This window comes from Petaurus breviceps, unplaced genomic scaffold, assembly GCF_028583685.1.
Source record: "Petaurus breviceps papuanus isolate PSGF00001 unplaced genomic scaffold, PetGlider_PUasm1.0 90556, whole genome shotgun sequence".
Taxonomy (NCBI): Eukaryota; Metazoa; Chordata; class Mammalia; order Diprotodontia; family Petauridae; genus Petaurus; species Petaurus breviceps.
In genome coordinates this window covers 2253876-2281122 of record NW_027187273.1, presented here as the reverse complement: position 1 = coordinate 2281122, position 27247 = coordinate 2253876, and the positions used below count along the sequence as shown (strand labels likewise).

General features: G+C 36.9%; 1 pseudogene; it reads left to right on the top strand.

Annotated features, from left to right (window-relative positions):
- Positions 1-19843, top strand: part of LOC138142308 (PRELI domain-containing protein 1, mitochondrial pseudogene) — a 118414-nt pseudogene extending 98571 nt beyond the window's left edge.
- Positions 19844-27247: the final 7404 nt, after the last annotated feature.

The following is a 27247-nucleotide window of genomic DNA, read 5'->3' as shown; positions in this document are numbered from 1 at the left end:
AGAGAGAGAGAGAGAGAGAGAGAGAGAGAAAGAGAGAGAGATTTCCCACAGAGCAGATAATATAAAATAGAGAGTAATGGGCAAATTTAAAATAGTTATTAATTTTTAGCATTCCTTTTTTTTAATTTGAGTTCTGAATTCTCTCCCTCCCTCCCATCACTCCTCCACCAAATGAGAAGGCAAGAAATGTGATATCAATTATACATATGAAACCATGCAAAACCTATTTCCATATTTGGCCATATTGCAAAAGAAAAGAGTGATAAAATATGCTTCATTTTGCATTCAGACTCAATCACTTCATTTTCTGGAGATGGATAGCATTTTATATCTTGAATCTTTCAGAATTGCCTTAAATCATTGTATTTATCAGAATCATAAATCATTCACAGTTTATCATCATTACAATATCACCCTTACTATGTCCAATGTTCTCCTGATTCTGCTAACTTCACTTTGCATAAGTTCATATATGTTTTACCAGGTTTTTCTGAAATCACCCTGCTCATCATTTCTTATAGCATAATAGTATTCCATCACAATCATATACCACAACTTATTTAGTCATCCCACAATTAATGGAAATTCCCAAGATATTCAATTCTTTGCCACTATAAAAAGAAGTGCTAAAATACTTTTTTGTAGATATGTCTTTTTTATATTTTTTTTCTTTTGTCTCTTTGGGATAAAGATCTAGTAGTGACATTGCTGAGTGGAATGGTAGGCACATATCAGTAGACTTTTTCTTATTGTTCCAAATCATTTTATAGAACGGTTGAATCAGTTTATAAGAACAGCAACAGTCCATTAAATGCATTAAGCTACTTGCCAAAGGTCACACAGCTGGTTTTTGTGCTGTGTCTGATGCCGGATTTGAACTCAGGTCCTCCTAACTCCAGGGTCTGTGTTCTATTCACTGTGCCACCGAGCTGTCCTCATGACTACTTCTTTATAGTACAGTGGGTTCTGATATGGATAGGTGACCTTCCTTCACACTTTTTTTGATTGATTGCCTTTTGATATTCTTGACTTTTTGTCCTTCTAGATGAATTTTGATATTTTTTCAGCCCTACAAAATAAATTTGGTAGTTAGATTTATATGTCCCTAATTAAGTATTTTAATTTGGTAGAAATGTCATATTTACCATATTGGTTTGGCCTGCACATGAACAATAAAATTTTTTTCTATTTTTTTTAAAATCCATCTTTATTAGTCGGCAATGTATTTTTAATTTTGTCCATTTAGTTCCTGGGTTTGTCTTGGAAGGCAGACTTCCTACTATTTTATATTGTTTACAGTTGTTTTAAATGGAATATCTTGTTCTATCTTTTGCTGCTGGACTTTGTTTATAATATATGAAAATACAGATGATTTTTGTAGTTTTTTTTCTATATTCTACAACTTTGATCAAGTTATTTCAAGTAGTTTTTAACTGATTCTCTAAGATTCTCTAAGTATACCATCTTATCATATGTGAAGAATAGCAGTTTTTTTTTCCTCTTTGGCTATTATAATTCTTTTACTTTTTCTTGTCTTATTGCTATAGCTAGCATTTCTGTGAAAAATATTGAATAACATTGACAATAATTGGCATCTTTGCCTCAATCTTTTAGCTTATCCCCACTACAAATCATTGCTGATTTTTTTAGATAGATACTACTTGTCATTTTAAGAAAAAAATTTCTGTTTTTCATTTTGTTTTTGTTTGGGATTTTTTGGAAAGAAAGTGTTGTATTTTGTCAAAAGCTTTTTCCTCATACATTGAAAAAATTGTATCACTTTTGTTGTTTTTTCTATTGACATGATCAATTATGATTAGTTTTCCTAATATTAAAGGAGTCTTCCATCCCTGGTATAAATTATACCTTATCATTGGGATTAATTGTTACTTCAATGTATGCTAGAATTAACTTGTGAATCTATCTGGTCCTAGCAATTGTTGTTTTTTTTTTTTTTCATCTTAGGGAGCTCATTGATGACTTCTTTATTTTTCTAAGACATGGTTATTTAAGTATTCTATTTCCTTATCTATTAATTTATGCAATTTATATTGTTGCAAATATTCATTCATTTCACTTAGATTGTCAGTTTTTCTGGTATATAATTGGGGAAAAAATTTCCTAATAACTGCTTTAATTTTAATTCCGTTACTGGTGCACTCACCCTCTTCATTTTTGTTAGAGGTATGATTTCTCTCACATTTACATTTTTAGGAAATTCTTGCATATTGCATTTGAAAGACAAATGTTATTTTCAGGTCTTGTCTTTTCATCAGGAAGATTGGAAGTCCTCTATTTCATTAGATATCCATTTTTCCCCTGAAAGGTTATACCCATTTTTGCAGGATAGGTTATGCTTGGTTGTGATCCTGGCCCCTTGGCTTCCAAGAATATCTTGTTCTAAGGCCTCTGCTTCTTTAATATGGAAGCAGTTAAATCCTGACTTCATGATATTTGAATTATTTGAATCTAGCTGATTGTGACTATTTTTCCCTCCTTGACCTGGGAGCATTGGAATTTAACTATAATATTTCTGGGAATTTTCATTTTGACATCTCTTTCAGCATGTGATCAGTGGATCTTCCAATTTCTATTTTACTCTATGGTTATAGGATATCAGGGAAGTTTTCTCTAGTATTTTTTTTTGCCTTTTGGAGGGCAATTGGGGTTAAGTAACTTGCCCAAGGTTACATGGCTATTGTTTTGTGTTAAGTGTCTGAGGCTGGAACTGAACTCAGGTCCTCTTGACTCCAGGGCTGGCTCTTTACCTACTGAACCACCTAGCTGCTCCTCTTTAATAATTTCTTGAAATAGACATCAACATTATTTTTTGATCATAGCTTTCATGTAGTCCATAGGCATGTAAGTGGTACATTGTATAGAATTCCAGGCCTGAGGTCAGTTAGACCTGAGTTGAAATCTGGCCTCAGACACTTGTGTGACCATGCACAAGTGACATCCCTACTTGACTCAGTTTCTTCCCCTATAAAAATTAACTAGAAGAGGAAATGGCAAACTGTTCCTGTATATTTGCCAAGAAAACTCCAATAAGGTCATGAAGAGTTGGACATGATTAAACCAACTGAACAACAAAAATAAATTGAGGTAGTCAAATAATTTTCAAATTATCTCTTCTAAATCCATTTTCCAGGACAGTTATTTTTATGATGAGAGATTTCACATTTTATTCTATTTTTTTCCATTCTTTTGACTTTGATTTATTGTTTCTTGATTTCTCACGGAATCATTAGCTTACACTTGCCTAATTCTAATTTTTAAGGAATTCTTGTCGTTTTAATTTTTTTTTTACTTTTTCAGTATTGTATTTTTCTCCAGTTACATGCAAAAAACAATTTTTAACATTCATGTTTAAAACATTCACTTCCAAATTCTCCCCTTTTGTCCCTCCCCTTCCCTCTGTACCCTATCTCAATCAAGAAGGCAAGCAATTTGACATAGGCCACACATGCGTACTTGTGCAAAACATAGTTAAAATTGTCATGTCGTGGAAGAAAACATAAACCATAAAACTCTAGAAAAATAAAGAAAGTAAAGAAAAGTATGCTTCAGTCTGGATTGAGACACCATCAGTTCTCCCTCTGGCGAGGGATAGCGTTTTGTATCCTAATTCCTTCAGAGTTGCATTGGATTGTTATATTGCTGAGAATAACTAAGTCATCCATAGCTGATCTTCTTACAACATTGCTGTTACTTTGAACAGAATACTTCATGTTGCATCAGTCCATGCAAGTCTTTCCAGATTTTTTTTGAGAGCATCCTTCTCATCATTTTTTATATTACAATAGTATTCCTTCATAAGCACATACCACAACTTGTTCAGCAATTCCCCAATGGATGGACTTCCCCTCAGCTTCTAATCCTTTACACCTAGAAAAGAACTGCTATAAATATTTTTATACATATGTCCTTTTCCTTTTTGTATATCTTTTGAGATACAGATTTAGTAGTGGTATTGCTAGGTCAAAGGGTATACATGGTTTTATAGTCCTTTGGGCATAGTTTCGAATTGCTCTGCAGAATGGTTGAATCAGTTAACAACTCCACTAAGAGTACATTAAAGTCTCATTTCCCGCCACATCCTATCTTCCATTTCTCATTTTCCTTTTCGTGGCCTGACCAGCCCCTGGCTAGAGGGAGTTCAGATCACCAGCAGCTGTGGTGGTTTCCACAATTATCAACCCATATATGCTAAGGACAAAGTGAGAGGTCAGTGCAGTGTGGACTTTGGGATCCAGGATTTGGGGAGTGAGGTCAGCCTTTATCACCCAGAGGGAGAAGCCGCTGAGGTGCCATGGCTGAGCAGCCACTGACACATGGCAGATTCAGCTCTTGTACTACAGATTGTAGGGGGACCAAGTGACCAGGCTGAGGGGTAATCACTTGCTTTAACCTGCTTTGATCTGGATTGTGGTCTAGGGTGGAGGTCCTGGGCTGGGTGACCAGCTCACCAGAGCATGTGCAGGATTCAGAGAAGGCACCCAACTAATACCTCCAGCAGCTGAGAAAACCCCAGTGATTGGGATGAAGCTCCCCTGTCTAGTAGCAGAGTCCTACTGTGGCAAAAAGCCTAAAAGTCAAGTAATTGAGTAAAAACATGAGCAAATGAGGGAAGCAAAGCAAATAGAGCAACCCAACTTTACACTCCAATTTTGGGGACAAAAAAGATCAAAGCATGGAACAGGAGGGAGGCAGTGAAGTCAGAAGTCCTGCACCAAAATTTTCCAAGAAAAATACAAGCTGGTTACAGGCCATAGAAGACCTTAAGAAGGATTTTGAAAATCAAATAATAGGAGGAAAAATTGGGAAGAGAAATTAGAATGGTGAAAGAAAATTATGAAATGAGAGTCAACAACCTGACTGAAGAAAAAAAAAATAGATGAATTCAAATGGCAAAAAAGGCTCCAAAAGACAATGAGTAGAAGACTGCCTTAAAAAGCTGAATTTGCCAGATGGAAAAAGAATCTGAAAAGCTCACTGAAGAGAATCATTCCTTCAGAATTAGATTGGAGCAAATGGAAGCTAGTGACTTCATGAGAAATCAAGATACTATTAAACAGATCCAAACAAATGAAAAAATAGAAAGCAATGTGAAATATCTCATTTGGAAAATCACTGACCTGTAAAATAGATCCAGGAGAGATCATTTAAAAATTATTGGACTACCTGAAAGCCATGATCAAATAAAGAACCTAGAAATCATTCTCCAAGAAATTCTCAAGGAAAATTGCCCTGATGTTTTAGAACCAGAGGGCAAGACAGAGGTGGAAAGAATCCACCAATCACCCCCTGAAAGAGATTGCTCCCCCCCAAATCCTATGAATATAATAGGCAGGTTCCAAAATTCCCAGATCAAGGATAATGTGTACAAGCAGCCAGGAAGAAAGAAATTTCAATATTGTGGAAATACAATCAGTATAACACAGGATCTGGCAGCTTCTACACTGAGTGATTAAAAGGCTTGAAATATGATATTCTGGAGGTCAAAGGAGCTGGGATTAAAACCAAGAATCACCCACCCAGCAAAACTTAGTATCATGTTTCAGGGGAAAATATGGTCATTCAGTGGAATAGAGGTTTTTCAAGCATGTTTGATGAAAAAAACAGAGTTGAATAGAAAATTTGACATTCAAATACAAGAAGCAAGAGAAGCATGAGAAGGTAAACAGGGAGAAGAAGTCATAAGGAACTTACTGAAGTTGAACTATTTCCACCCCTACATGAAAAAACAATAATTATAATTTATGAAACTTTTCTCAGTATGAGAATAGTTTAAGGGAATAGATATGTATGTATTTATGCATGTGTGTATATATGCATACATACATACATCTGTCTATATAGGAGGGGATATGGGCATATGAATACATATGTGAATGTGTGTATATATGTGTACAGGTATACATAGATAGAAGGCACAGGACCAATTTAGTAGGAAAGGATGATACTTAAAAGGTGAAATTAAGAGATGAGAGAGGAATATAATGAGAGGAGATGGGCAGAGACAGAATGGGGTTAACTATGTCATATAGAAGAGGCAAAGGAAAATGGTTACAATGGAGGGGAAAAACAGGAAGGCAAAAGGGAATGGGTCAACCTTATTCTCATTGAATTTGGCTTAGGGAGGGAATGACATACACACTAAATAGGCTATCTCACCCTACAGGAGAGTAGGGGGGAAAGAGTATGAGAGTGGGGATGATTGAAGGGAGGGGAGGCTGGGGGGGAGGGAAGTTGGAAGCACCTACTTTTCAATAGGGACAAGGTCAAAGTAGAGAATAGAACAAGTGGGAGGTGGAATAGTAGGAAGGGAAATACATTCAGTCTTTTACAATATATCTGCTATGGAAATGTTTTGCATAACTACACATGTACAACCTCTATTGAATAGCTTACATTCCCAGTAAGTGTGGGTGACAAGGAAGGAAGGGAATGAATCTGCAATTCAAAGCTTTAAAATCAAATATTTAAATGTATACTATTATTAATATTATTTTAAATGTAACTGGGAAATAAGATATACAGGCACTGAGGCATAAAGATCCACCATGCCCTACTGGAAAGTCAGAGCAAGTATGGGAGAAGATATCAGAGAGAGCAGACTGGAGGAAGGGAAAATGGGGAGAAAATTTGTAACTCAAAATCTTGCAGAAATTAATATTGTAAACTAGAAGTTAATAAAGCATTTGATTTAAGAAAAAAGTGTTTTCCTTCTGACTACCCCCTCCTTCAATCTGCTCTCCCTCTTATCACCTCCTCTCCCACTCTTGTATCTGGTTCCTTTCCTAATTTCCTGTAGGGTAAGATAGATTTCTATACTCAATTGAGTGTGTATGTCTTTTCCTCTTGGAGCCAATTCTGATGAGAATAAGGTTCACTCCCTCTCCTTCATCTCCTTCCTCCTCTTACCCATTACAAAAGCATTTTCTTGTGTCTTTTATGTGATATAATTACTCCCTTCTCTCTCTGCTTTCCTCTTTCTCCCAGCATATTCTTCTCTTACCCCCTAATTTTATTTTTTAGAAATCATCCCTTCATATTCAACTCACACCTGTGCCCTCTGTCTATATGTTCACTTCTAACTAGACTAATAATGAGAAAGATTTTATGAATTACAAATACCATCTTCCCATGCAGGCATTTAAACAGTTTAAGCTTTTTAAGTCCATTATGATTTACATTTCTTGTTTACCTTTTTATGCTTCTTGAGTCCTGTATTTGAAAGTCAAATTTTCTTTTCAACTCTGATCTTTTCATCAAGAATGTTTAGAAGTCCTCCATCTCATTGAACATCCATTTTCTATGGAAGGATTATACTCATTTTTGTTGGATGACTCTTGGTTTTAATCCTAGCTCCTTTGACATCTGGAATATAATATTCCAAATCCTCTGACTCCTTAATGTAAAAGTTTCTACATCTTGTATTATCCTGACTGTGGCTCTACCATACTTGAATTGTCTCTTTCTCACAGCTTGCAATATTTTCTCCTTGACCTGGAAACTCTGGAATTTGGATATAATATTCCTGGCAGTTTTCATTTTGGGATCTATTTCAGGAGATTATTGGTGGATTCTTCCAATTTCTATTTTACCCTCTGGTTCTAGAATATCAGAGCAGTTTTCATTGATAATTTCTTGAAAAATTATATCTAGACTCTTTTTTGTCATGGTTTTCAAGAAGTCAAATAATTTTTGAATTATCACTGCGGGATGTATTTTCCAGGTCAGTTGTTATTCCAGTCAGATATTTCACAGTGTCTTCTATTCTTTCCTTCTTTTGGTTTTATTATATCTTGATTTCTCATAAAGTCATTAGCTTCCATTTGCTCCATTCTAATTTTTAAGGAATTATTTTCTTCAGTGACTTTTTGGACCTCCTTTCCATTTGTTCAATTTTGCTTTTTAATTCATTGTTCTCCTCACTGACCTTTTAGACCCCTTTTTACCATTTGGCCTAGTCTGATTTTTAAGATGTTACCTTCTTCAGTATGTTTTTGCATCTACTTTACCAAACTACTAACTCATTTTTCATGATTTTCTTGCATCACTCTTATTTCTCTTCCCAATTTTTCCTCTCTTACTTGACTTTCAAAATCCTTTTTGAGATCTTTCATGGCCTGAAACTAATTCATATTTTTTGCAGAGTCTTTTGATGTAGGGACTTTGACTTTGTTGTCTTCTTCTGAGTTTGTGTTTTGATCTTCCTTGTCACCATAGTAATTTTCAATAATCCGAGGTTTTTTTTTCTTTTTTTCTGTTGTTTGCTCATTTTTCCAAACTAGTAGTTGATTTTTAACTCTTCGTTAAAGTAGGGCTCTGTTTCTAGGCTGGAGGGCACACTCTCTCAAGTTTTAGGGATGTTGTGTAACTGTTTTCAGAGATACTTCTAGGGAGTTATAAGTTTTCAATTTCAATTTTTCCAAGGTGGTATATTCTAACAAGGGGTATTTACTCCTCTCCTGACCTGTTCTCTGGTCTGAAAGTGACCACAAGCACTCTTTTCTGTCTTAGAACTGCGAGGAAAGTCCTCCGCTCTACTGTGGACACAAGCTCTGATATGCTAGTGTTCCTCCTTGCCCTGGGACTGCCACCCAGTACTGTGACTCAGATGCAAATATGGCTAAAGCAACAGTGTCCTGCCTCAGTGTAAGAAAAATGACCATTGTAATGTCCTTCTTACTAGTTCTTTGACCACTTTAACATTGGTGGCCTGAGAACTCTGGAAGCTGCTGTTGCCACCAATCACTCCCAAGGCCTGCTCCTGGTTTGCTGGGGCCAATGCTGTGCTGGCCTTGCCTGCACTGGACTGCACTGAACTCTCACCCAGAGGCAATAGACCTTTCCTGCTGACCTTCCAAGTTGTCTTTGGTGTCTGTGGGCTGAAAGGTATGGAAACAACAACTGATGCCAGTGATTCAGTCTCCCTAAGGCCTGCTCTGGGTTTGCTGGGACCTGGACTGGACTGGCACAGCCTTCATTGGATTGCATTTCTCTCTTACTATGGTGCAACAGACATTCCCTGCTGATCTCCAGGTTGTCTTGGGCTGGAAATTTATTTCATTCTGTCTTTGTGAGTTCTGATGCTTTAAAATTTGTTTAGAGTAATTTTTAAAGGTATTTGGAAATACTTGGGGGAGACCTCAGGTGAGTAGGAATTATTTAAGTGAATTTCTTTGTACTGCTATTTCCTTTTGGCCAGTTTTACTTTTCAAGAAGGTTTTCTCTTCGGTGACATTTTTGTACCTTCTTTTTTTCGCCTGTGGCAGCTAAAATATTTTTTCCTTTGGTATTTGTACCTCTTTAATAAGTTGTTGAGTAGCTTTTCATAATTATTTGTATCACTTTCATTTCTCTTCCCAATTATCCTTTTATATCTCTTATGAGATTTTTAAAAATTTTAGCTCTTCCTGTAATTATTATTGGGCTTTTAAAAAAAATTTCACATTTATCTTGGAAGCTTTGCTTTTACCTTTTTTGACATTTATATCTTTGACATTGCAACGAGTCTGTGTCTTGATATTCCCCCAATCATAGTAATTTTGTTACAGTCGAGTTATTTTTTGTTGTTGATTTTACTCTATTTCCCAGGCTATTTCTTAACTCAAATTTATCTTAAAGTTGGACTCTCCTCCCAGGGTCAAAAAGTTTGATATTTTCCTGCTTCTGTTTTCAGAAATAGTTTTTGGGGTCTCTATGTTTTTGGTGCTTCCAGGGTAGTATGATATAAGGAGAGTTGTGGTTACTGTTCCTTCAGCCTTTTATCATGTTTTTTATCCAGGAATGGACCTTGCTTCTCTGAAACCACAAGTGCTAGGTCCCTTGAACTGTGACCACACACCCTGCTCCCTTGTGAATGGTCACAAGCACTCTTCTGTGCAATGGAACTGTGGTCAGGGCCCCTGTTCTCATATGGCCAAAAGTACTACTGCTTTTTGCCCTGGAATTGTGAACTGGAAGTGAGCGTAGGCAATGTAATAGAGTCCTGTACCCAATGCCAGCAAAGGGTATCCTGTAATCTTTTTTTGACCAGTTATTTAATCTTCTTATCATCTCTGGGCTTAGAGATAATGAGGATGCTGCTGCTACTATTACTGCTACCTAGAAGTCTTGCTGCTGATGTTCCTCCAGCCTCTGCTGTACTCTGTGCTATCACCCCAGGGTCAATGACATCTCCTGCTGACTTCCTAAGTTGCCTTGGGCTGGAAAAATGTCTCACATTGACCTTTTGTGGTCAGTCCACTCTAGAATTTGATTTAATACATTATTTTAAAGTTATTTGGAGGGGAATGTTGGGAGAGTTCATTTGAGTTGCTTCTTGTACTCTGCCATTGTGGCTCCAAAACCCTATAATGGGGCCTTAGAAATCTTTTCTTTGTTTTTAAGCAATTGGGGTTAAGTAACTTGCTCAAGGTTACACAGCCAGTTATTTCTGGGTGTGGTGCTAAGTATCTGAGCCCAGATTCGATCCCCAGGTCATCCCTACACTGGGGCCAGTGCTCTTACTTGCTGAGCCACCTGGCTGCCCCTACGCAAATGGGGTTAAGTAACTTGCTCAAGGTTACACAGCCAGGTGTTTCTGGGTGGACGCTAAGTGTCTGAGCCCAGATTCGATCCCCAGGTTATCCCTACACTGGGGCCCGTGCTCTTACTTGCTGTGCTACCGGGCCGCCCCTAAAATTTTCTTTCCTACCACTTCATTTTTCCATATGGAGACAGGTTAAGTGAATTCATCAAGTTCATATAGGTTGTAAAGCAGGTATTAAACTGAGGTTCTCTGATTCAAATTCACTAGACTTTGCACTGAACCAGATTTTCTAGGGCTGTTCTTATTGGTTTCCTAATTTGCATGCTACTTGTTTTGACTTAACATTACATAATTAATCCTTTTTAATACTTCCCAGAACTCAACCCCTTATTGTCCAACTTACTGTATCTTTTATGCCCCTCCTGCCTCGTTGAACTCCTGGTCCTACCTAACCTTGTCCTCTTCCCACATAAAACTCAGCATGACAACACATTCTCTAGTCCCTGAGGAGGTTGAATAGCCTTTTCTGTCCTCTTTGCTCCTTCACGATTTCCATTCTCCATTTACTTACCTAGCAGGGATCAGGGATGTAATAGAGACACAACCTACAGATTAAGACTTATTTAGAGTATCAGGGGCCTTATTGCAGTAATTGCAAAGTTGTCTCATTTCTTGCCTGGCACTGTTCTATAGGCAGGTTCTGAACTATAATTTGGAAGGATATTATACTTCTTTTGTCCCAGATTGTTTCATGTAAAAGCCATGTTCAGACTGTGGGGAATTTTATGCTGGAAAACCTCTGTGAAGAAAATGATTGTGTAAACGATATAATTTGACTGCTTAATAGAGTCTTGTGTACTCTGGCTGCACTGGCTTTGAAATTTCAGTACTGTACCTTAGAGGAAAACTAGTTTTAATAATGGATTTGAATAATGGATAGAGGGGAAAATTAATTCTGTGTCAACTAAGTGCTAGAGTGAGATCCACCCTCCCCCCGTCTACCAATCTCTGCACTAAAGTGAATCTGGATTCTCAGAGAGCATTTAAAGTTAAAACACATTAAAGAAAGGAACATTTCCATCTATTTCAGAGACACTAAAAGTAGTCAACCCAGACAACAAGATTTCCGCTACTTCAGATACTATTTTCAATCACAAAGATGTATTCTACTTTCAGCATATGGAGGTGAACTTTCAGAGGCAGAATTTCAGTCAGATATATGTTCAATATGGAGCAATTATGGACTACATAGGACTGGAAGTTAACTCCCAAAATAATTTAGATCTGAGACATCAAACACCTGACCTAAGGATCAATGTGGCAGCAACACTCCCACATGGGCACAACTAAGTTAAAAGGTAATTGGGAAATATTTGCCAAAATGAGTAAAATTAAAATAAGACCTAGATAATGTTAATGTATAGTATTAAAGTCAAGTGTGACTCAAAGTTATCTTTATGTATGGTTTAGTGGCCTCCTTTTCTACTTGAGTTTCACACCATTGATGTACAGTTTAAATGTAAATCATTGAATCACCCTAAGAAGAATAACTCTTGACATATGCACAGCAAGAAGTTGTCTGAACACAGCACAGTGCCTAGAACATATTAAATGCTTCATAAATGCTTACTGACTATGTAGGAAGGGGAATACATTGCCTTTCTCAATGTAGCACCTTCCTAGTCCTTCTTCCTCAGTATGTTTATCTATGTTGTAGCTACGTTATGAGTCCATCAGTAAAATTGGTTCTTGATAATCTCTGGGCAAATGTTTACATACAAAGATGCATACATACATACATATACACACATATATGTATACATACACATCCATCCATACAAACACACACACACATATATATATACACAGAGAAACATTTTGGCATCATTTCACTAGACATCTCCCCCTGATCCTTTCATCTCTCTACTCTAACATCTCTCATATTTCTCCAAGCAGTAGAGAATATATACACATGGAACATAAACTTATGTTAATTAATCCTTGGAGTTAGGATGCATTATTTAGTTTCTGACAAAATTTTATTGTAAGAGAGGCACCATGATATAGCAAAAGGGGTGGTGATCAGAAGTCCTAAGTTTGAATTCTATCTCTGTCTCTTAGTATATAGGTGACCTTGAACAAGTCAAGGTCCTTCTTGGTCCTTCAGTTTCCTCACTGATGAAATGAAAAAGAATGACTACCTGATTATAAAAGTTCACTGAAGCTCTTTTTTAAAACTTTCCAGAATTCAAACCCTATGGAAAGAGGAAGCATAAGGCAGAAAGGTACTGAGTAACTTGCACAAAAAGTAGTTTAATGTAGTGAGAAAAAGATAAACAATAGGTAGATATGGTCAGAAAAAAAATGAACCCAGGCAATTATCCAAAGAGTAGGGAGAGATATGTTGTTTTTGTTTTCTCCCAATACTCTAGCCTGACCAAGTTCACCAGATCCTGGGGAACTCTTATACAATGCAAGCATCTGGGGATAAAACAACCATATTTCTTAGAGTTTAAATGTGCTATATTAGGCATTTACTATCAAAATGTATGATATTTCAGGTCATTCATTTGTTCAATAAATATTTATTGAGTGCTTATCATATTATACATAAGATGCTGTGACATTACTTGACCTGTAACATATCTGAACATATACAGTAATAATGAGGCTTGTTCCAATGGATGCCGTTATAATTGCTCAGCTCTCACTTTCACTTTGATAGTGCAGCTGCAAGTTTAATTCTAGATAATGTTGAAAGGGGGGGGTCAAATAAATAGGTTTGTCTTTCAAAGTCCATTTCCTCTGTTAAACCATCCCTGACCATGCCAGACCACAGTGATTTCTCTCTCTACTAAACTACAACATTCACATCTGCAACTTTCATTTAGCATTTAATATCGACTATCTTATATTGTTAGTTGTCTTTTTATCATATGTGTCTCGTTTCTCCAACTGAATTATTGAAAGAAATACTTTTGTAGCTCTTTGCATCTCCGACAATAGTTGCTTGGCATAAAACAGGTAGGTACAGAGCAACTCTCTTGCTTAAAAGGCAGTTTGATATAGTGAAAGAAAGAATGGAAGGAAGAATGCAAGGAAGGAAGGAAGGAAGGAAGGAAGGAAGGAAGGAAGGAAGGAAGGAAGGAAGGAAGGAAGGAAGGAAGGAAGGAAGGAAGGAAAGCATTAAACAGAGTCAGACAGCCTGAATTCAAATTCTGTCTATGCTATTCAATTCCTCTATCATTTTAGAGGTCTTTAAAAAGAAATATTAACTTGCATTTATATCATAAATCATTGGGTCTGGGAAGCATCTAATATTCTTTACCTCATTCAATTCTCACAATAACCCTAAGAGGAAAGTGATATAGTTGTTTCCATTTTACAGATGAAGAAATTGAATCTCAGGGAGATTAAATGACTTGCTAAGAGTTACACAGCAATTATGTGTTTGAAGAAGCATTCAAAATTAGATTTTTCTAACTCCAAGGCATTATCCTATACACTGTGACACTGTGATGATTCTATTTAATCTTTCTGAATTTCAATTTTCCTCATCTATAAAATGAAGGGATTGAACTAGGTGATCTTTAGGTCCTTTAGAATTCTAAAATCCTGAGAAAAGAGAGAATATTCATTTTCTCTGCTCTTTTTACTAGTTAGAATTTGATGTCACTAAGGCCAAGATGATAGGTTGGCTTCTAACCTGAAGCATGAATGTTTTTTATACATGCACTTAAGTCACAAGAGGACCAGATGAAAAAATAATAATAAATAGATGAATGGAATCTGTTACTACAGGGAAAACAACTCTAAAGAAAGGTTTTATAAAAAAGGTATCTATACTGTTATCAGTATCATCACTAATTCTTTTTGGTTGTTGTTGTTTTTAAATTTAAAAATTTATTTTAAATTTGTGGGAGGGGGGGTTCCTTTTTTTCCTCTTTTCTCTCTTATTTAATTTTTAGTTCACATCATTCATTTCCACAACATTTTGAGTTACAAATTTTCTCCACATTTTTCCCCTACCCATGACCCCAAAATAGCGATCCCACTGAATATCCCCTCCCCCAATATGCTCTCTCCCATATCTTCCCCCATTTCCCTTCCAATTTTCCTATAGGGCACAATGGATCTCTATGCCACAGTGCCTGTATATCATATTTCCCAGTTGAATGTAAAATAATAGTAATAATAGTACATATACACATTTTCAAACATTTGATTTTAAAACTTTAGATTCCAGATTCTTTCCCTTCCACCCTTGTCACCCACCCTTACTGGGAAGATAAGCAATTCAATATAGTTTGTGCATATGTAGCTATACAAAACATGTCCATAGTGCATATATTGTGAAAGACTGACTATATTTCCCTCCATCCTATCCCACCCCTCACTTGTTCTATTCTCTACTTTGTTCTACTTGCTTTGCTTCCTTTGCTTGCTCATGTTGCCACTCAATTACTTGACTTTTGAGCCTTTTGCCACAGTATAACTCTTCTACCAGAAAGAGGAGCTTTATCCCAATCACTGGAGTTTTTGCAGTTTCTGGAGCTATCAGTAGGGTGCCCTCTCTGAAGCCTCAACTAGCTCTGGCTGGCCATGCACCCCAGGACTTCCACCCTAGACAGCAATTCAGATCCAAGCAGGTTAGAGCAAGAGCAATTACCCCTCAGACTGGTTGCTTGGTCCCCCTACAATCTGCAGGCCAGGAGCTCTGAAGCAGCATGGCTGTGGAGCCTCAGCTGCTTCTCACCCCAGGGGCAAAGGCTGAACTGTACTCCCAAACTCCCTGTTCCCTCAAAGTCTGTGCTGACATCTCCCTTGGTCTTTGGTATCTATGGGTTGATTATTCTGGAAACCACCACAGCTGCTGGTGATCTGAAGTCCCTCCAGCCAGAGGCTAGTCAGGTCACCCTGAGGCTAAAACCTCTGGCTCATGCAGGGCTGGGCTCAGCTCCCAGAGTTCTGCACTGCCCCCTTCCTTCCAGTCTTCTGGGCTGTCTTCAGCAGGATGTTAGCTTCTCTCTGTCATTCTGTGGGTTCTGTAGCTCCAAAGTTTGTCTAGAGTCATTTGTACATGAATTGGAGTAGGTAGAAGTCAGAGATGCATGGAAGTCCTATGTCTTCCCCACTATCTTGACTCTGCCCTCCCCTCCCCCCAACCCAAGCATCACTAATTTTAACACAAGAAGGCAAATCTGAATGCCCCTTCCTTGGCTTGAGTGTTTCCGGGAGTCAATGATGAATCTCAATCTCTCATTCTGCACATTTCAGGTGTTAAGTTAAGGAATTTCAGTGAAAAATAGGAAATCGAGTTCTATCACATATTTTAAATTCTTGTGAAAAATACAGGAACCAGTAGTAGAAAGTATACTGAGTCACAGGTATCCAGAGATCAATAAAGGCAGAAATAGAAAAAAAATTATTGTCATAATGGTCTGACATATTATTAGATAATACTAAAGAACTAATGAAGATCTTAAGGAATAGATGCAAAAAAGGAAAATTTTACTCTGGGCCACATCAATGGAGAGTCACTGCTTGCTGCAGCACAAATAATGGGAACTTTTGTGAAAAGTAACCACTCCCTCTTAGAGGAGAAAAAAGACAAACCTCATCTGACATTCATGTAGATTTGAGAAAAATCAGAGTAAGGATACCATGAACCATAATCTACATTATATAAAAGGAGTCAGAACAGGAAAAATTAATTTGATTTTAATTGAATAAAAATATTATTTTAACTACTAATATTAGGATACAATACAACAAAATATGATACAATATAATATCAATAATGTAGACTAACATTACATGAAATTAGATATATTTAATGTTCAATAATAGAACTCAAGCTATATAGAAGTAAACAAGTAAAAGGGGTATGGCTTAAAGTGACTGATATAGAATAACATGGAACTTATCAAGTAAGTTAAAATGTTAAAAGACATGTAGAGATAGAAGCAGGGGTAGATAATTTAGAATGAATGAACAAGAATAGCATTGTCTTATAAGAATAGTGTCAGAATTGTTTGATTTCATAACAATCCGAGGCTGATAAGTAAAATTAGCATTAATTAAATTTTTGTTTAATTATATTAAGGAAAATAGGAAGATAAAAGAAGAGAAGGGACTATTGCCTAAGGTAAACTCGTGAATGGTAACTTACAAAAGGGAAAAAATAGGGCTTTTTCATTTTTTTCTCATAAAACAGTAGTCAAAAAGTATCTAATTCTTATTTTAAAAAATAGAAAAGTTCATCAATGGAACAGATTGCATAAATATGACTGAAAAGTAGTGCTTCATAACCCAAAGACACCAACTTCTTGGGTAAGAACTATAATATTGTTAATAAAATAATTTTGAATAATTTGAGAATTCTGATGAATGGAGTTAAAGATCATGACTACAAGAAACTAAAGATGAAACATGCCCCTCATTTCTTGGAAGAGAAGTAGTAGACAACGGGTGCAGAATATCATGCAAAAAAGAAAATCAATAGAACATAAATGTATCAAGAATATTTCAGAAGGAAATACAAATCAAATTAGATATTTTTCCTATCCATTGCACACATAAAGCAACACTTTTTTTACAATCTTCTTAAATTTTAATATGCTATTTAAAAACAAAATAGATGTCCATAGTTTTGTTCAAATGTCTTTATATCTTAAAATTTTGCATTTATTAGTGATTATTAAATTCAGAATAAAAAGATTTTTTAAATTAAATATTAGTATGATCCTTTTTTTCTGGTAAGTAAAATCATCTTTGAACTGTACAGGACAGACTAAAAGAGGCTGAAGGGAAATTAATGCCCAAGATAAATCAAAAGATAGAGCATTTAACTACCTTTGATGAGTTAAAAATCACTTAGCCAAACATCCAGTAGCCTGGATCATATGTATCAGTGTAATCCTTGGCAAATAGGTAGCCACCAACCCTATGGGCTCAAGCAAACAGGAAACCCTCAGTGCAGGGGCACCACTACATCCTTCAGTGTATCCATGGGGAAACACAGAAACACGCCATGAGCACATGCCAGACACCAGCACTAGGACCCCAACTCAGCACCAGCTAAACTACCAGACCACTACAGCCTCCAGCTGTGCCAGCTATCCTCACACATCCCCTCAGCACAATACCAGACACAAGAGGCCTACATGGACCTCAGGGCAACATTAGTGTATCATTGATACTGCACCTAGAAGGAATTTACATAGAAGGCTATAAGATGAATTTAAAAGAATAACATAAAAAATAATTAAGGGATGAGAAAGAGGAATACACTGGGTGCAGAAGGCTGGAGAGCAACAATGGGGTAAATTATTTCACATGAAGAGGTGTGAAAGACATATTAAAGTGGAGGGGAAAATAGAAGGGTGGGCAATGGGCATTACTTGAACCTTACTCTTATCAGTAGTGACTCAAAGAGGGAATAATATACACAATCAGTTGGATATAGAACTCTATCTTAAATAAAAGGGAAGTAGGAGGAGAGGAGACTAAGTAAAGGGTGGGGAAATGACAGAAGGGAGGCCAGATCAGGAGAGGTAGCAGACAAAAATGAAACAGAGGTGAGAAGGGAAAGGGTGAGAGGAGAGAGAGGACAAACAGGAGGAAAAATAGGATGGAGGGAAATAGAGTTAATAATCTAAGTATGAATGTGAATGGTATGAACTCTCTCATAAAACAGAAGCAGATAGCATTCAACAACATGTTGTTTGCAAGAAACATAGAAGCCAAGAGACACATACAGAGTAAAGGTATAGGGCTGGAGAAGAATCTATTATGCTTCAGCTGAAATAAAAAAAGGGGGTACCAATCCTGATCTCAGACAAAGTAAAGCCAAAAAATAGATGTAATTAAAAGAGGTAAGAAAGGAAACCACATCTTTCTAAAAGCTGCCATATACAGTAAAATAAAAGCAATGCTAAACATATATGCACAAAGTGGAATAACATCCAGATTCTTACAGAAGTTAAGTGAGTTACAGGAAGAAATAGACAACAAAATTATACTGGTGGGTGACCTCAACTGTCCCCTCTCAGAATTTAGTAAATCCAATCAAAAAAATAAACAAGAAAGAGATTAAGGAGGTAAATGTAATATTAGAAAAGTTATATATGATAAAACTTTGGAGGAAATTGAATGGGAATAAAAAGGAATATACTTTTTTTTTTCTTTAAAGCAATTGGGGTTAAGTAACTTACTCAAGGTTACATGGCCAGTCATTTCTGGGTGTGGTTCTAAGTATCTGAGCCTGGATTCGATCCCCAGGTCATCCCGACACTAGGGCCAGTGCTCTTACTCACTGAGCTACCTGGCTGCCCTTAAGCAATTGGGGTTAAGTAACTTGCTCAATAATATAGCAATAATTATATTGCTATAATTATGCTGGGCCTAGAGTCAGGAAGACCTGAGTTTAAATCTAACCTCAGACCCTTTCTAGCTATATGGCTCTAAGCAAGTAATCTAATTTCTGATTACCCCAGTTTTCTCAATAGTAAAATGAGCATAATATGTAACCTACCTCACAGGGTTGCTGTAAGGATCAGAAGATATAATTTTTGTTAAAAATCATTTAGCGGGGCAGCTAGGTGGTACAGTGAATAGAGCACTGGCCCTGGAGTCAGGAAGACCTGAGTTCAAATCTGGCCTCAGACACTTAACATAAAAGCTAACCATGTGACCTCAGACAAGTCACTTAACCCCAATTGCCCTCCAAAGGTGCTCCTGGGACCAAGTGTTTGCTGCCTTCTTGTAGTGTTACCCCAACCCCTGTAGCAATCATGTACTGACGGAAGACATTCCTGATCAGAAGCTGCTGTCCAGGTGGCTTCTAATGAAGACCAAAAGGATGCCCCACTGGACAGAGTGCTTCTTTCCTGCTAATGTAGCCCACTAGGTGTACATCCTCGAGGACTCTATAGTGAACCCACAGAGCCAGACCATGAATGTTTTCACCTGCCAGGCTGATGGTGGAGGAAAGATATGTTTACTGTGTGAACCCTGAAAACAGTGACTGGACTGAAATCTGACAGAAGGCCTGGGTCTCTTCCAGTTTGGGGTCACAAGAGTTGTACAGGAGCTTGGCCTAGCTAGATTCAAAATTAGCATGACCAAGACCATCAAAGACTGAGTACATATTGGCCAAACTACAAGGTGAAGCTCCTTCAAAAACATTTGTTGAAACAGCTAAGGAAGCAAATGAGAAAGGGGAAGGAAACAGCTCTGGCAGCTACTGAGAAAGCCAAAGCCTTGGCTAGCAAGGCAGCCACCAAAAAGCAACAGTAGCAACAGCAACACTATGTTTAAAGGAGTCACCCTACTGTTTTCCCTGCAATAAAAAAAGCCCTGCTGTCCTCCCAGATCACCAGCACCCAAGGCTGAGAGCCTCTTACCAAGACCTGGGTTTGGGTCCAGAGTCCCAATCCCTGAGGAGACCCTCAAAAAATGCAAGTCCACAAACCATCCAGCATCCATTTCCTCCCCCCCTTCCCCATGTAATTTATCATTATGTATCAATTTTCAGTACTGAAAGAAAAGAAAAAAGAAGACCGATCCATACTTTTAGCTTTGGTAGGACAATGGAGTTATAACCCAACTGGACCCTAATACTCAGTCTTGAGGTCTTTCAGTTTTAAGTTTTTGTGACCTCTGTAATTGCTATGCTGATGGAGGTCTCATAGAGATACTTAACAGAACTGAGAAGTGAGGAGAATTTGATCACTTTTTTGAATACCTAAAAGTTGATCTTGGGTTTGTTAATAACATTATTATTATTAATTACCAGACCTATGATACTTATGATTTCATTAGTATAGGGAAAATACCTCTACCAATGCAGTTCAGTATTCTGTTATGCAGTATAATTTTAGAGAGCTGCCTAGTTCTAATATTCACCTGCTGAATATGTATGACCTCTGTCCTCTCCTTGGGGGGGTGGGTATTTGCAGGGAACAGCAGACTAATGTGCTCTTGTGTTCTATTCAAGCTTTATGCAAGCAAATCTATAACTATTCTCCCTTGCCATTAAAAGCTTCGTATAGCAACTGTGCTTTATAATTAAAAATACTCATTAACTAAAAAAAGGCAAGAAAGCCATTAACAGCTTTGCCATTATACTTATTGTTTAATTAGCATTTTATGAAGATTGTTTGTTAAGGAAAAGAAACCAATCTCTAGCTTGTTTGAAAGAACATTTATTTTTTAACTTTTGATTTCACGTAAGGGTTAAGGTGTGAAAACGAAAAGCTAAACCAACTTGTTGGTAGGGGAAAAGTGCAAAATGAGGGAATCTTGAAAAAAGTAATCCAAATTTTTAAAACTCAAAAAAAATTGTGTTAAATGTTATATACTCTATTCAAAAAGAAATAAGAAGTGAATAATTTTGTAAGTAATCCTTTTAGTTGCAAATATTCTCCAAACCACAGTTTATCTTTTTTGGAAAGTCTGTTTCTTTGGGTGTGTCCTGGGCCCTTTTTAATTCTCCCTCTTTACTACTTCACTTGGTGATCTCTTTAGTTCCTGAGGATTTATCATCTCTATGTCAATGATTCTAAAATATACCTATTGTACCCCCCAAATCTCTGCTGACCTCCATTCCCCCATATCCAAATGCCTTTCAGACATCTTAAACTGAATATCTAGTAGACATCTTTCCCTCTAAACCTTCCCCACCTCGTACCTTGTTTAATACTGTATGTTCTCAATGTCCAATCTGTTGCCAAGGCTTATCAATTTCACCTTTGCAACATCACTCAATTATACCTTCTTCTCTGCTCTGACCCCATCACCACTCTAGTGCAGGTCTTCATCACCTTTTCCTGGACTATTGTAATAGTCCATTGATGGATCATATGCCTGCCTCAAGTCTCTTCCCACTCCCATCCATTTTCATAACATAGTATAATAAAAAGATGATTAAACATGAAACTGCAAATCTACTATACACTAGTTGTTATGACTTTTAAATTTACACCAAAGTTATTATGTGAATTTTTTTCTTCCCTGTCCACCCTAGAGATGACTGGCTACCATTAGATAAAAATACATAAGTGTATATGTGTATGTGTGTATTTATACATATATGTACATGTATGCATATGTATGTGTAAAATCATTCAGCACGGCTATCAGTTCTTCTCCAGATGCAGATATCATCTTCTTATATAGATCTTTTATAATTTTTTTGGATATTTGTAATAGTCAAAGTGACTTATTTGCTCAAAGTTGTTTTTAAACAATGTTGCTATTACTATTTACAATGTTCACTTGGTTCTCCGTTCACTCTTTATTTTTTTTGTAACTCTATCCATTTCTTTCTAAGATCATTGAGCTCATCATTTCTTATAGCACAGTAGTATTTCATCACCATCATATACCAAAGCTTGTTTAGCCATTCACCAATTTATGGGCATCCTTGTATTTCAGTTCTTTGCCACAAAACAAGAGAGTGTCTATGAGTATTTTAGAATATATGGGGTTGTTCTTTTCCTTTTCCCTTAATTATCTTTAGAAATAGACACAGTCATAGTATTGCTGGGTCAAAGCATTTAGGCCTTTTTTGTTCTCCTTGGCTTTTTGAATTTTGAGCCTCTTTTGCCCTTTTAGTTAGTCTCTTTTAAGGTGTTATTTTCTTCAGTCAGGTTGTTGACTCTATTTTCATGATTTTCTTGCATCATTCTCATTTCTCTTCCAAATTTTTACTCCACTTCTCTTATTTGGTTTTCAAAATCCTTCTTACCTCCTCTATGGCCTGTAACCAGTACATATTTTTGGAAGCTTTTGGTGCAGGAGTTCTCACTTCATTATCTTCTTCCTGTTCCATGCTTTGATTCTTTTTGTCCCCGAAAAAAAGAGTCCAAAGTCAAATTGATGTGCTTGCTTTGCTTCCTTTACTTGCTCATGTTGCCAGTCAATTATTTGACTTTTGGGCTTTTTGCCACAGTAGAACTCTGCTTCAAGAGAGGAGAGCTTTGTCCCAAATTGCTAGGGTTTTCTCAGCTGTCAGAGCTATTAGTTGGGTGCCCTCTCAAAAGCCTCCACTGGCTCTGACACACTGGTCACACACCCCAGGATCTCCACCCTAGGCAATCTATATCCAAGTACTTTAAAGCAAGAATGATTACCCCTCAGACTGGTTGATTGGTCCCCTACAATCTGCAGGCCAGGAGCTATGAAGCACCCACACAGCAGTGGCTGCCACACCTCAGCCACTTCTCCCTCTGTGGCCAGAGCCCGGACCAGATTCCCAGACCACCTCTTCCCAAAGTCCACTGACCTCTCACTTTGTCTTTGGCATTTATGGGTTGATAATTCTGGAAACCATCACAGCTGCTAGTGAGGCACTCTCCCAGTGTTCCTCTAGCAGCAGCTGGTCAGGCTGCCCTGAAGCTAAAACCTGGGCTCACACAGGACTGGGTTCAGCTCCCAGAGAGGTCTACCAGGCTATATTCAGTGGTAAGTTTGTTTCTCTCTGTTACTTTGTGGGATCTGTATCCCTCAAGTTTGTTTAGAGTCATTTTTAAAGGTGTTTGAGGTGGTTATGGAGAGAGCATACAGAGTTTTCCTGCTTCTATGCCGCCAACTTCCTTCCCCGCATATAGGCCTTTTAAAAAATTTGGGCTCATAATTCAAAATTGTTCTCCAAAATTTTTGCATCAGTTCACAATTCAACCAACAATAAATTAGACTACCAATTTTTCCTACATCCCCATTTGTCACTTTCCCTTCCAATTATCATAACCAGTCTGATAGTATAAAAATGATATCTCAAGGATATTTTAATTTGCATTTCTCTAATCAATAATGATTGAGAGTCCTTTTCCATATGACTATCATTGTTTTGATTTTTTTTCTAAACACTACTGGTTCATATTCTTTGACCATTTATCAATTGGAGATGGTCTTGCATTCTAATAGTTTTGATGAAGTGTTTTATGGGTTTAAGATAGAAGACCTTTATGTGACAAACTGTCTATAAAATTTTCTCCCAATTTCCTGCTTTCCTTCTGATTTTGGCTAAATTCATTTTATCTTTTTTTACAAAAAGTTTTAATTTAATGTAATAGAAATTATCCATTTTACTTCACAGTCTACTCTCTACCTCTTGTTTATTTGTAAATTTTTAGCCTTTCCATAAGAGTGATAAATAATATGTTCTATGTTCTTCACATGTTCTTGTAATATCTCTTTCTATATATAGGTAATGTGTCCATTTTGACCTTATCTCGGTAAATGGTGTAAAATAATGGTGTATGTCCAGTTTCTGCTATACTACTTTGAAAGTTCCCCAATAAATTTTACCAAATAATGAATGCTTTACATTTGTCAAACACGAGGTATTTGACAATTTGACAAAATATTTGTTTGCTGCTGTAAACTGTATGTCTACTCTGTTCCATTGATCTTTCTATTTCATAGCCAGTATTAGATAATTTTGATAATTACTGCCTTATAATGTTTTAAGATCTTGTATTATTAAGCCTCTTTCCTTTATATTTTCTGTTAATTCCTTAAATATTCTTGAATTTTGATCTTCTAAATGAATTTTGTTTAATTTTTTCCAATTAATTAAAATAGTTTTTGGTAATTTGAGATGGCACTGAATACATAAATGAATTTATGTAAAATTATTATTTTATTAACCCAGCCTAACCATGAAAAATTAATATTTTTTCCAATTATTTAAATCTGATTTTGTTTATAAAAAAAGCTTTTTGTTAATACTTTTGTTCGTATAGTTCCTGGATTTGTTTTTGCAGGTACACTCCCAGGTTCTTTTTTTATACTGTCTAGAGTTGTTTCAGAGTTATTCTTGTGCCTTACTATCTTTCATATATTATTAGATTAAGGGACTAGATATACTATTAGATCCAGGCTTCTTTGCTGTTCCTCTAAGAATACACTCCATCTCTCACCTCTAGATACTTTCTCTGAATGTCCCCCAAGCCTGAAATTCTCACCCTACTTATCTCTACCTCCTGGCTTCCCTGACTTGCTTTAAGAAACAGTTACAATTTGGGCAGCTAGGTAGCACAGTGAGTAAAGCACAAGCCCTGGAATCAGGAGGACTTAAGTTCAAATCTGACCTCAAGACACTTAACACTTACTAGTCATATGACCTTGGACAAGTCTCTCAACCATAATTGCTCTGCTCTCCTCCCTCAAAAAAAAGCAATTTTTTAAATTTAAAAGATAGGGGCGACAAGGTGGTGCAGTGAGTAAGAGTCATGGCCCTAGAGACGGGAGGACCTGGGATCAGTTCCAGACTCAGATAGTTAACACACACACACACACACACACTCACTCACACACACACACACACACAAACTGGTCTTGTAAACTTGGGCAAGTTACTTAAACCTAATTGCTTAAAAAAATTTAAAAGATAGAAACAATTACAATCCTGTTTTCAACAGTAAACCTTTTTCTACCACTTTTAATTCTAGTGCCTTTCTTCTCTAAGTTATTTCCTATTTATACTCTATGAGCTTCTTTATACATATGTGTTTGCTTGTCTTTAGCATAAGACTGTGAGCTTCTTGAGGACAGGCACTTTCTTTTATTTTTGTCTCCCCAGCATTGAGTACAGTGTCTGGCATATTAAAGGCACTTAGTAAATGTTTGTTAAATATTGGCTCATTTTCTTGCAGTTCATCAAAAGATAAAAGTCAAAAGAAGTAGTGGCATAAATTATAAAATACTCTGTTCAATATGTTCATTTTTTCCATCATGTAGTTTTGTATATGAAATCTGTAAACACCTTGAGAACTTAGCACTGGGCTTTGCAAAAGAATACATGTTCATTGAATCAGAGTGAACAACAACAAAAAAAGGAATTATCCAAACAAGAAGATTGTTGAATATGCAAATCTTAATAATGATACTGAGGAAAATCTGTGTATTTTTTGTTTTGTTTCTTTCTTAGGAGCTACTTACTAGTGTCCTATTTATAGAAAGAGTGTAGTCTAATTTTAGCTGAGGAAATATTTGAAGCCATTTTTGAAGAGTCTGAAATTGAACAATTCAATTTTGTTATTGCTAAATGAACCAAGAAATCCACAGTTAGCTAATTCAATTCAATTCATCCAAAGCATACTGAATAATGTCTCTGTGTGGGGACCCCAAAAATCCACTTACCCAAAAAATTAAAAGTCAGAGGTGTCTTGAGGAAAGAACAGGAAGTTTTCTTCAGTTCTCATGAGAAGAGGGCAACCCTTCTGTGTGGGACAAAAGACTCTTGCCCCAAAATAAAAAATTGAATAAACCGGAGATATCTCAAGGCAGGGACAGAAAATCTTTATTACTTCTTGTGCAAGAAGGGTGTCATCACCACCAGGGATATAATGCTGGTAGATAAGAGGCAAAATACAAAATGAAAAGCTTGGTTATATACACAAAATACCACTGTTAACCCCCTTCCTCTGTCCTATATTCCCATTAATTAGGAACTAAGGCTCTCAATCATGACCACAAAAATCCATTGATGTAGAAAATAAAATGAAGCAGTATCCATATGGATGTGAAAGAAGACAAAACATGTCATCAGTATCAACTTGGATATGAAAGCAGAAGAGGAATGTCTGATAATATCAATACAGACATGAGAGCAGACAATGTTCCGTGAATCATGGGGATTTTAGGTCATAGTGACCTGTCCGGAGTTTTGTAACAGGATTTCCAATTTTATATTTTTACAGGTCAGATGGTGGTCAGTGGGAAAAAAAAGTCCAGGACATCTGTGCCTGTGGTTAGATATGAAGGGTCTGTACTTTCCCCTCCTACATATTAACTTAGCTTAGCAAAAATTTCAATTTGTGACCAGGGAAGTAAGTCAAGGGTCCCAGACTGCTGTTCCCTTCAGCTAGGTTTTTGTTAACCTTTTCTTCTGTCTATTTTATAGAGTATTACCTGAGAAGTTTTCATCTCAAATTTCCACCAGGAAGGACTGATGGAAAGAGGTGTGTTACAGAAGGAAAAGCAGTATTTTATTCCCTAAGCAGTCAAGCCCCCTCCACCCCTATCCTATCCCTTAGTCCCATTGGCTGGGAGGCCTGCTTACAATCTGAGCATGAAATCTACTCCAATGACAAGGAACAAAGAAGCCTGCCACTATCCTTCAGTGGCTGGGAGGCAGGCTTATAGTCTAGGTGCAAAAATGACAAAGAACAAGAAAACACAGTATAACCAATCGAAATGTACATATCCTTATTTGGCAAATGCCAAAGTGAAGAAGGGGGAAGGGTTCTAAGAAATTCCTAAAAGGCTTAATGCTGATTTATATCAAGGGAAGGGGGAAGGGGTTTTAAGTTGTGTATTTTTTTTTCTTTTTGGAGGGAAGAAGGCAAGGCTGTTGGGATTAAGTGACTTGCCCAAAATCACATGGCTAGTTTTGTGTTAAGTGTTGGAAGCCAGATTTGAACTCAGGTCCTCTTGACCTCAGGGCCATTGCTCTATTCATTGTACCATCTAGCTGCCCCTGCTGTGTAATTTCTTAGGGGACTTGGTCTCTCCAGTCTTACAAAAGTCTGTCTTTGGTTTTTGAGATAGTCTCTATCTCACTTTTACTCACTCTGAGGAGTCTTCATAGAGGGTGTAGAGAGAGAGTGTACCCCACTCATCTCTGAGCAAAGTACTGTGTAACAACAGCAACGATAATATGGGCAGTGTCTATGACTGTGTAAGCCTAGGAAA